The following is a 12,126-nucleotide window of genomic DNA, read 5'->3' as shown; positions in this document are numbered from 1 at the left end:
AATCCGAGGGCGCTTACCAGCCCATGAACTTGGAGATAGAGGCATTCAGAGAAGATAGATCCGACTTAGACAGTAATAAAGGGGTCATCTGTAAAACATAAAGAAGCTTCGGAAAGCTGGCCATTTTAAACAGATTGCATCTCCCCAGCAAATTAAGAGGGAGGGATTGCCAAAGATCAAGCTTGGTTCTCATCCTGCGCAGGACCGGGGTGATATTGAGCCTATATAGATGGCAAGGATGAGCAGGGAGTGCGACACCTAAATAAATAATATGGGCATTCGCCCATTTAAAGGGAAAGGTGTTCTCCCAACCCAGTCTCGCCTGTCCATACATGGCCAGCGCCTCCGACTTTCCATAATTAATAGAAAATCTTGCGAAAGAAGAAAAACGATCAATCATGGCAATTAGCTGTGGGATTGTATGGTGAGGGTCTGACATAAAAAGTAGGAGGTCGTCAGCGAATGCCACCACTTTTAGTTCCTGTGTGCCTACAGTAATGCCCCTATAGGTTTTGTGTGGCAGGATATGGCGTATAAGGGGTTCCAGTGCTAAATTAAAAAGAAGGGAAGATAAAGGGCATCCCTGTCTAGTGCTTCTTTCCAATGTGAAGGAGGAAGATGTCACATTGCTGACTAAGACCTGCGCCACAGGGTTAGTATAAATGGTCTGCACCAAGTTACAGAACGCTGCGCCAAAACCCTGATGGGCGAGTACTCTAGACAAATGAGGCCAGGCAATCTTATCAAATGTCTTTTCCGCATCCAAATTTATAATGATGTTATTTTTGGCCTGGCTGAAGCGAGTGTAAGATATCGCAGCTAGGGCCGCTCTCACTCCCCGTGTGGATTGTCTACCCTTGACAAATCCCATCTGCGCGGGGCGAAATGAGACGGGGCAGGCAGGCTTGCAGCCTATTAGCCATGATTTTAGTCAAGATTTTAAAGTCCTGATTGAGGAGTGAGATGGGGCGGTATGACCCTACCTGGGTAGGATCTTTACCGGGTTTCGCAAGCACAATGAGCTTTGCTTCGTTAAAACGGAGGGGAGTCTCCCCTGTTGTAAGGATATGATTATATAATCGCGTTAATACAGGGAGGACATCAGCGTCCAGCATCTTATAGAATTCGGCACTAAAGCCGTCAGGGCCAGGGCTTTTTCCATTGGGGAGGGACTTAATTGTGGCCCGAACCTCATCTTCAGTTATAGGAGCGTCCAACAAGTCCCTCTCCTCCGACACAAGCCTCGGCAATTGCGCCTCATCCAGAAATGATTGACCATCAGTCGCGTTATCAATGTCTGCAGTATATAAGGACTTGTGGAAACGCATAAAAGCAGAGCATATGTCAGTAGGATCAGAAAGAACAACTCCAGAACTGTGCAACGAATCAACCCACGTTTTGGTCCGGGGCCCCCTAACCAAGTTGGCCAAGAGTTTACCGGACTTATTCCGCCATCTATGAAACCTATTCCTGCCATAGTCATAGCTTATCTGGGCCTGTTCGGTAAGAAAGGTATCATAGATTTGTTTTGCCATGAGGTACGTTTCTTTGTGAGTGGGGCTATCGCATTGTTTGTAGGTGCGATAGGCAAGTGTAAGAGCTGTACTAAGTTCCTGCAATTTCGTGTTGAATTTCTTGTGCTTAGAATTAACATAGGAGATAATATGGTCTCGAAGGACCGCCTTAGAGGCCCCCCAAAAAAGCGGAGTGTTAGATTCCTGATCCAGGTTATCAGTAACATAATTATGCCAGGTGTGTTTAAGATGTAATAAGAAATCCTCAGAGTGTATGAGATATGCTGGGAATCTCCAACATTTGGATATACTCTGGGGCAGGGCCAAATGTAGGGACAAGGTTATGGGGGCGTGGTCCGAGATAATGATATCCTTAATTGAGGTGTGGGAGACTTTAAAAAATAGGTGTTTAGATAAGAAGAGATAATCGATGCGAGAGTGAGTGGAGTGTGGGTGTGAGTAAAAAGAGTAATCTCGTTGGAGGGGATGATGTATACGCCAAGGGTCTAGTAAAGTAAGTTGAGAACAGAGAGAAGAGTAGAAGAGGGCCCGGGTCTTTTGGTACTCACCCCCGACCTGTCCATGGATGGATCAACGACCGTGTTGAAATCTCCCCCTAAGATTAAGTTTTGGCCACCCCAAGACAAAACTCTTTGAAGAACATCTGCAAAAAAGAGGTTGTTAGATCCAGTAGGTGCATATAAATTCAAAAAGGTATATACCATATTATCAATAGAAACATCTAGGAGGATAAATCTGCCCTCGGGATCAATATATTTTTTAAGGATTGAGAATCGAAGATTCCTATGAAAGAGAATGGCGACACCTCTGGTTTTATTGGTGTAAGGAGCAGAGAGGCATTCTCCAATCCAAGGGGCTTTCAATGACATAGGGGAATTATGCATCCAGTGTATCTCCTGTAGGAACACGACTTGAGGGGACATGCGAGAGAGATGGGCGATTACCTTCTTACGTTTAATGGGACTATTAAGACCCTCCACATTCCAAGAAACTATATTAAAATCAAAAAGTGGGGCGACTACCGGGTTTGAGGGTTGAGAAGCAGCATGGTCAGTCATGCTATCCCACCCCCGCAGATGGAGAATAGAATATCAAAATTGTATAGGTAAAACAGTGCCCCCCCCCCCCCCCCGTCCCAGTGAGCAAGGAGGGGCCAACCCATGGAGGGCCGAGACACACCATCCCAGCAGGCAGAACAAACAAACATACAAACAAAAACATCAAACCAGCAAACATGAAACAATGAGAGGCGTAGCCTCCAGCATGTGTAAATAGCATGCCGACATCATATCCCGAACACTGTGTGACCTGCAAATAATAGCAATTGTAAAGACAGGCAAACTTTAAGTAGGAGTGAACAGTCAAGTATCAGGGTGAGCAAAATGGGTCTTCGCTTCCAACGGATCATCGAAGAAGCGTGGTTTTCCATTGACAAAGACTCGAAGGCGAGCCGGGTATAACAGTGAGAACTTGACGTTGTCTTCAAACAGCCGTTTGCATATCGGAGCGAACCCTCTGCGTCTGTTGGCGACATAGGTGGAGAAGTCCTGGAATATAAGCAACCTTTCTCCCTTGTAGAGGAGACTCTCCGACTTTTGGTAGTGGTCTAAGAGCTTGGCTTTATCCGCGTAGTTTAGAATCCGCATAATAACAGGCCTAGGACGTCCAGCAGAGTCTTTGCGTTCAGGGCCAATCCTATGAGCCCTTTCAATGGCCAACGGCGAGCCATGAAGGCCCATATCTAGCTTTTCTGGCAGCCAGGTGGAGAGAAGGTCTAGCAACGCGTGGCCCCTTACCAACTCCGGGATGCCCACCACCCTCAGGTTATTTTGACGGCTCCGATTCTCTAAGTCGTCGAGTTTATCAGTGAGGCCTTTAATTTCTTTGGTTTGGGCCTCTATAGTGGACTGTGCAGCCTGTAAATCGTCCTCCAACGTTGAAACCCTCTGTTCGACTTCATCTAAACGGCCATTATGTTGAGTCAGCTGGGTCAAGGTGGAATCAATGGCCTCTTTCATGCCCGCAGGCTTTTCATCTAGGAGAGGCCCAAGAACCGCAGCAATGTCAGTAGGTTTCATTTTAGGCTGCTTAGTAGCCGTAGCGTTAGTACGTTTCCTTTGGGAGCGAGACCGGGTGGTGGAGCAATCGGAATCAGAAGAATTTCTATGGGAGGTGTCCTCACGTGCGCCTGAAGCAAGGCCAGAGGAGGACATTGAGGTGGACACCAGGAACTTTTCCATATGAGGTCGCTAGAGATAGATATGTAGAGCAAGAAATAGTAAAGGGCGCAGAGAGTAGTTTAATGAGGGTCACATCAGCGTAGGGGAGAGACTGAAAAGTGACATCACTATGAAGATGGCAAGCATGTCAGGGTGTTGCGGAGCAAGTTTGCAGAGAAACAACATGTCAGAGGTGTCACAGCGTGATGCTCCAGAATATCACAATGACGCGATATATATAGCATAGGGCTCGAGGTGAGATAGCAGGAACAAAGCATCCACAGCAGCGAGTCCGCAGCCTCAGGGTACAGCAAATGGCGACAGGGTTATTGTGCAATGAGGGGGGATATCCCACCCATTTTTTTAGGGCTCAATGTAGTGACCCTCCTCCGGCTGCCAGGCATCCAGAATAGATTTGGCAGGAAACATGAAGGTAGGTAGGCTATAGGAATAAATATGCAGCAGCTGTGAGCCCTCTATGGATATCGCACAGCCAGTGGGGCATGTAGGACAAAGCTCCATTAGATGGAGCGGCCAGCAACACTGGGGGTGAGGGCAGCCATACCTGCTCGTGAGGAGTCTGGAGGTCCGATGGCCCAGTCGCCTAATTGAGGTCCCGGCTGCGGTACGTGGAGCAGGCCGCAATCCGCAGGAACATCCACGTTGTTCCCCGACTCCGCGGTCCCACTCCGATCACATCAGGAGGTAGATGGAGAGGTGTGCGGGGGACGACAGGCCCAGGTGTCCGGTGAAGGAAGCGCTGGACAAGACACGAACTGATCGCGGGCCACTTCCGGTCCGGGCTTCTTCTCAGCCCGAGGTCCCGGCTTTCCCCTCGGTGCAGGCCGCAACCCGCACGGACCTGTAAAAGGCCCGCCGGCTCCGCAGCAGGCACCAGGGGGTCCACATGGTAACAGGGGTGGCGGTGGTGCCCGGAGAGCGCAAATTAGGAGCCAGGGAAGCCCAGATATATAGCGGCGGCCAGGAGCACTAAGACGGCACGTCTTCCCTGGTGAGCAGCTCGTCCCAGCGCTTTCTTAAACTTAACATGTCTAAGACCGAGCTGATCATCTTCCCTCCCTCCCGCATAACCTCACCTCCTACAATCTCATTATCTATTGATGGCACTACTATCTCCTCTAGCCCCCAAGTGCGCTGTCTTGGAGTAATCCTTGACTCCTCCCTCTCCTTCAAACCACACATTCAGCACCTCTCACAAACCTGCCGTTTTCATCTAAAAAATATTTCCAGGATCAGACCCTTTCTGACCCAGGATGCTACTAAGACTCTTATCCACTCACTGGTCATCTCCAGACTGGACTACTGTAATCTCCTCCTAACTGGCATTCCTGACAAATACCTCTCTCCACTCCAATCTATCCTCAATGCTGCTGCCCGGCTCATCTTCCTCACCAAACGCACTACGTCCACCTCTCCTCTCTTACTAGACCTTCACTGGCTCCCCTTCCCTTTCAGAATTCATTTCAAGCTTCTCACACTTGCTTACAAAGCCCTCACCCACTCCTCTCCCATCTACATCTTTGACCTTATCTCCCTTTACACTCCCACCCATCCTCTTCGCTCTGCTAATGCACGTCGACTCTCCTGCCTACGGATTACTTCCTCCCACTCCTACCTCCAAGATCTTTCACGTGCTGCACCACTTCTCTGGAATTCCCTACCTCTCCCCCTCAGACTCTCCACCTCTCTACAAAACTTCAAACGGGCTCTCAAGACCCACTTCTTCACCAAACCCAGCCAAATCTCATCCTAAACCTCTGTTCCACGCTCTCTATGTACCCCATCTGTCTACCCCTCCCCTTTAGAATGTAAGCTCTCACGAGCAGGGCTCTCTTCCCTCATGTGCTTATCCTTTTAATATTCAACTGCACCAAATCCAGCAGTCTTCTGCCACCTGATACTTATTCCAGTGTCATCTGCTGATGTAGCTATGTTTATTTACCCTGTACTTGTCCTATATTGTCAACTGTAAGTTGCTGTTTTCCTGCTTGATTATTTGTTTATGTACTCTGTAATTGGGCGCTGCGGAACCCTTGTGGCGCCATATAAATAAAGGATAATAATAATAAATAGTGACGATATGGCTTTGGCAACAGAAGAAGCAACATTCTAGCTAATAGCAAGCAACATAAACTGTAGGGCAGCGGTTCTCAAACTGTGTACCGTGGCACCCTGGGGGGCTGCAGGACACTTGCAGGGGTGCTCTGGGTTGGTGGTCCAGAACCAATTAAAATTATTTATGGTCAATGTAATAGGCAAAACCAGTGCATGTGTTTTCCCATCATAATATATGTGGACAAACAGAAGCAAATCTTGTCCCTCACCACACAATTGCACCTAAGAATGGCATATAAACCCAATTTACTTAATTTAATATTTCTAAATTTCTCAGTAAGTAACTTTTGGCTTAGGGGTGCCGTGAAAAAAATTCCGATACTCTAGGGCGCCATGATTCAGAAAACTTTGGGAACCACTGCTGTAAGGGGAATTCAACTGAGGGTGAATCTGTTTGCACAGTCGAATATGTGTGGCATCTGCCACGCTTTACGGCAGCGGATCCGGCTCAAAAGTGTTGTCCAGTGTGTACGAAGGATTGTATTGGTGTTTTGCTGATAAATAAAAAAAAGGGTCAGGCTGTGGGAAGGGATTGTTAGGGTGATAGTAGAGGAGGGTTAGCATACTTACCTTCCAGGTGTTGAGATCGGTATTCTGATCGCCGGCATCCCAAGCGCCCGGTTCCCGATGCCATCCCCTAGTAACAGGTATCCAAGTATTACTAAAGCAGACAGGCACAGGAGCTAGGGCATATAATGTACTTACTAAAGTGTGGGTTTATAGAAGAGATGTTGCACCTAGCAACCAATCAGAGTTTACTTATGATATGTCTAGCTTCTTGTAGAATATAATGGCTAGAATGTGATTGGTAGCTATGGGCAACATCTCCACTTATATAAACTTGTACTTTAGTAAATATACCCCTAGGAGTCAAATGTCTGAGAAAACTAATCACCTAATTACTGATAATCGAGACACCCTTAAGTACCTTCAAGCAGCCTGACCTTCCGCGCCAGTCTGAGCTCACTGCCCATATTTTTATTTCATTATGAATCTAATATCTGTTCCAGGATCCCTGCCTGGAGGCTGAAATCATTACTACCAGATTAGATTAATGGTGAGAAGATGATTTTATTCCATAGATCAAGGTTGACAACAATATTATTGAATCTTCCACCCCATACTTGCCTATTCTCTTCTCCATGCCAAAAAGACACTTTTACAGGGTCCCTAGATTCTCAAATCAGAACAGCTGTATCATGATCCTACTTGTAGATACAGGTTGAGTATTCCTTATCCAAAATGCTTGGGACCAGAAGTATTTTGGATATTGGATATTTCCGTATTTTGAAATAAGTAGATTCCATAATGAGATATCATGGCAATGGGACCCAAGTTTAAGCACAGAATGCATTTATGTTACATATACACCTTATACACACAGCCTGAAGGTCATTTTAGACAATATATTTTATAACTTTGTGCATTAAACAAAGTGTGTGTACATTCACACAATTCATTTATGTTTCATATACACCTTATACACACAGCCTGAAGGTAATTTAATACAATATTTTTAATAACTTTGTGTAGTAAACAAAGTTTGTGTACATTGAGCCATCAAAAAACAAAGGTTTCACTATCTCACTCTCACTCAAAAAAGTCTGTATTTCGGAATATTCCGTATTTCGGAATATTTGGATATGGGATACTCAACCTGTATATGCAGTTTGCTGATTGCATAATTGCAATCCACTTGTCACACAGGAAGTTTTGTTAAATGCTGCTGCAGCCATTGTTCAGTATGACTTGTAGGTAGTAAAGACTCACTTCTGCAGTTCTCCAGAGTCCTATGGTGATTTGCACACAGACTACTTTACACTACGTGTGTTGTAGAAACTAATTCAGACCTGATTGCTGTTGTGTGTTTTCGCACAGCAGCCGATCAGGTCTGAATTGCACATGTGCGGACGCCGCAGTGCGCCGGCGCATGCCAGACGGTCGACGACCATCTCAGCCCTGCGATCACCTCTGCCTGATTGACAGGCAGAGGCGGTCGCTGGGCGAGAGGGGGTGGGCCGGCGACGTTTGCCCACCGCTTTAGGGGTGCGGTCCAAGCAACGCAGGCATGCCCGGACCATGCGGGGGTCGGGCCACGGCGGCTGCATGATGTCATATGCAGCCGCTGCGACCCAGAGAGCGACGATTAGCTCCCTGCCAGGGGAGCTACTCTTCAAGTACAAAGGCATCACCGCTGTGCGATGCTTTTGTACTTTTGCGGCGGGGTAGGGCCCGACTTGCAGGGCGGACTAGCCCTGTGGTGGGCATCCCCCCCGCATGTCAGGGAAGCTGAACGTAGATGTGCTAAATTTAGGTCTGAATTAGGCCTTAAACCCCTATAAAGCAACCCGTCCACTGAGACCCAAAATATATAACCCCGTCTATGCACCCAATGGTATATGATTCCCGACCTTGTTTTTTTGGTCATTAAACTGCTCAAGACCCCTGACTATGAATGAGTGTCAAAGGTCATTACCCACCTTTCCAAGCTTTATAAAACCATACGCTAACATGCAAACCAAAGTATAGACCTATGTATAGAGTGTAATAGAACTGTATTATGATCATAGCCAGTGGTCAGGTCCACCCCACCACCACCACCACCTCTGCAGCCTCAGCACACTTTCCAACCAGTGTCTACATTCCAACCAGTGCCGGGATTTCGGCATCAGTATTTCGACTGTCGGCAACCCGAACACTGGTTTTCTGACCACATCCCATTAACAGACCTCAGACTGCATCTTACTGCTTTTGTTTTTGTTTGAGTGCCTGAGGGACCTGCCCCTTACATTAGGGAGGCAGGGGTGACCTTGTGTGTGCTGGACTGATAGAAGAGTCCTGCCACCTATCAGTGCTGACGATCCAGCTGTACATTTTTTCTGATTCACTGCTGTCTGTGCATTAAAGCAGCTCACACTCAGTGGTCAGGTCCACCCCACCACCACCACCTCTGCAGCCTCAGCACACTTTCCAACCAGTGTCTACATTCCAACCAGTGCCGGGATTTCGGCATCAGTATTTTGACTGTCGGCAACCCGAACACTGGTTTTCTGACCACATCCCATTAACAGACCTCAGACTGCATCTTACTGCTTTTGTTTTTGTTTGACTGTGTGAGGGACCTGCCCCTTACATTAGGGAGGCAGGGGTGACCTTGTGTGTGCTGGACTGATAGAAGAGTCCTGCCACCTATCAGTGCTGACGATCCAGCTGTACATTTTTTCTGATTCACTGCTGTCTGTGCATTAAAGCAGCTCACACTCAGTGTAACTGGCACTGTCAGAGTCCGCCTGACCAAACTCTGGGTAGATGTATTAACCTGGAGAAGGCATAAGGAAGTGATAAACCAGTGATAAAGCAGTGTTAATTGCAAGGTGATAATGCACCAACCAATCAGCTCCTAACTGTTAATTTACATATGGGAGCTGATTGGCTGGTGTATTTATCACCTTGCATTTATCACTGGTTTATCACTTCCTTATTACATCTGCCTCACAGTGAGATATTGTCTATGCCCGATTTTGACAAAGTGATTTACCTTGAACTCCCCCAAAGCCCAGAAGCACCGACTTTGACTATCTGTACTTTCGATTTTGACTATGGTGGTCATTCCGAGTTGTTCGCTCGCTAGCAGTTTTTAGCAGCCGTGCAAACGCTATGCCGCCTCCCACTGGGAGTGTATTTTAGCTTAGCAGAAGTGCGTTCGAAAGGATGGCAGAGCGGCGGCAAATTTTTTTGTGCAGTTTTAGAGTAGCTCAATACCTACTCAGCGCTTGCGATGACTTCAGACTGTTCAGTTCCTGTTTTGACGTCACAAACATGCCCTGCGTTTTTCCTGGCATGCCTGCGTTTTTACGAACACTCCCTGAAAACGGTCAGTTGACACCCAGAAACGCCCACTTCATGTCAATCACTCTGCGGCCAGCATTGCGACTGAAAAGCTTCGCTAGACCTTGTGTGAAACTACATCGGCCGTTGTAGTAGTACGTCGCGCATGTGCATTGTGCTGCATACGCATGCACAGAAGTGACGGTTTTTGCCTCATCGCTGCACAGCAAACGAATGCAGCTAGCGATCAACTCGGAATGACCACCTATGTACGATTTTGACTAAGTGCCAATTTTAGATAGTACACTCTATAGTCAAGATTGACTTGCCTGCACAGTCTATCTAGCCTTGCGATACCGACCCTGCGGGAATGCGCATCGGGATCGAATCAGGATCGCAAGGTGGCTAACACTTTGCGATTTGCACTAACTTTCCTCGCGATTTTGACTATATAGTCAAAATCGAAAGGAGAAATCTCACCGTGTGTACACACCATGAGGTGGGGCCCCTGTCATGGACAGAGCAAAGGCAGTTGTGTTCCGGCCCCCAACAAGGTTCATGACCCGTTTTTTTGCACCACGCAGGACATTGTGCTTGTAACCGTCACCCATTGCCTCTTTCTGTCACCCCCTGCCTCCCCCTGTCACTCTCTGCCTCCCCCTGCATTCTGTTGTCACTCTCTGCCTCCCCTTGCCTTCCTTTGCTACCCTTTGCCTCTCTATGTCAACCTCTGCTTCCCCTGACTTATGCTATCACCCTCTGCCTCTCCCTGTCACCCACTGCCGTGTAGCATATTGTAAGCTTGGGTTGGGAAGGAGGAGGGTGGCCCAAATTATACTTCTGCACCTGGGTCCATCACTCACAAGTTCCGGCACTGTACTCATCATTAGTATTATGCTTGCAGTTTCGGTTGCAGATGGTACTGAAAAGGAAAAAGTTGCTATACTCTGATTCTAAACCATAAACAAAACTGGCAAAGTGATCAAAACCCCAAAACAGACCAAATTATACTTTTATTTCTCTGACGTCCTAAGTGGATGCTGGGGACTCCGTCAGGACCATGGGGAATAGCGGCTCCGCAGGAGACAGGGCACAAAAGTAAAAGCTTTAGGATCAGGTGGTGTGCACTGGCTCCTCCCCCTATGACCCTCCTCCAAGCCTCAGTTAGGTTTTTGTGCCCGGCCGAGAAGGGTGCAATCTAGGTGGCTCTCCTAAAGAGCTGCTTAGAGTAAAAGTTTTATTAGGTTTTTTATTTTCAGTGAGTCCTGCTGGCAACAGGCTCACTGCAACGAGGGACTTAGGGGCAGAGGCGTATCTAGCACGGGGCGAGCAGGGCACGTGCCCTGGGCGCCATGGCAGCCCCAACAGAGGGGGGCGCCACCGGCACCTGCACGGCCCACTCGCCCCATGCTTCAGGGATTCCGCCGGCGCTACCCGCGGCGCTTTCCCTGTCTCCCCGGCTGCTGTGCCTGTCACAATAGACAGGCAGCGGCAGCCAGGAGCCTCCCCCTACTCCCCCCTGCAAAGTGACTGTGTGTGTACGCGATCGCGTGCGCGATCGCGACCGCGGAGGTGCGCGCATGCGCGTGCGCGACCTCGGGGGGGGGGGGGGGGGGGCGTGCGTGCGGCCCCTGCCCTCAGCCCTGACAGCAGTGAGTGGCGTGCAGGTGAGCGGGAAGGGGGTGCGGGACATTTTTTTTGTGTGTGTGTGTTAAGTGTGTGTGTGTCGGACAGTGTGCGTGAGTGTTGTGTGTGGGACATTGTGTGTGTGTGGGACAGTGTGAGTGTTAATTGTGTGTGTGGGACAGTTTGAGTGTGTGTAAATTGTGTGTGTGTGACTGCGTGTGTGTGTGTGGGACAGTGTGCGTGTGTTAATTGTGTGTGTGTGTGTGTGACAGTGTGAGTGTGTTAATTGTGTGTGTGGGACAGTGCGTGTTTGTTAATTGTGTGTGTGTGTGACAGTGTGTGTGTGTTAATTGTGTGTGTGTGTGGGACAGTGTGAGTGTGTTAATTGTGTGTGTGTGGGAAAGTGCGTGTTTGTTAATTGTGTGTGGGACAGTGTGCGTGTGTGTTATTTGTGTGTGTGGGACAGTGTGCGTGCGTGCGTGTTAATTGTGTGTGGGACAGTGTGCGTGTGTTAATTGTGTGTGTGTGTGTTAATTGTCCCGGCGGTTATTGGCGTCTGTAGTGTGCGCCCCATCCTCCTCCGCTGCCGCTGACAGGAGCGGCGGTGTGCGGCTCTCCCCCTCCTCCGCCGGCTCCGTCCTCCCGTCGTGGCCCTGCAGTGTGTGCCGGTCTCCCCAGCAGCAGCAGCAGGTTAGTCTCTCCCCCCCCCCCCCCTCTCTCTCTCTCTCTCCTCCTGTGGATTGCAGTTTGTAAGTATCATTTTAATTTTTACAGATACCCCT

This window comes from Pseudophryne corroboree, chromosome 8 (assembly GCF_028390025.1).
Source record: "Pseudophryne corroboree isolate aPseCor3 chromosome 8, aPseCor3.hap2, whole genome shotgun sequence".
NCBI lineage: Eukaryota > Metazoa > Chordata > Amphibia > Anura > Myobatrachidae > Pseudophryne > Pseudophryne corroboree.
The sequence above is the reverse complement of the archived record's forward strand: the minus strand, read 5'-3'. Positions refer to the sequence as shown.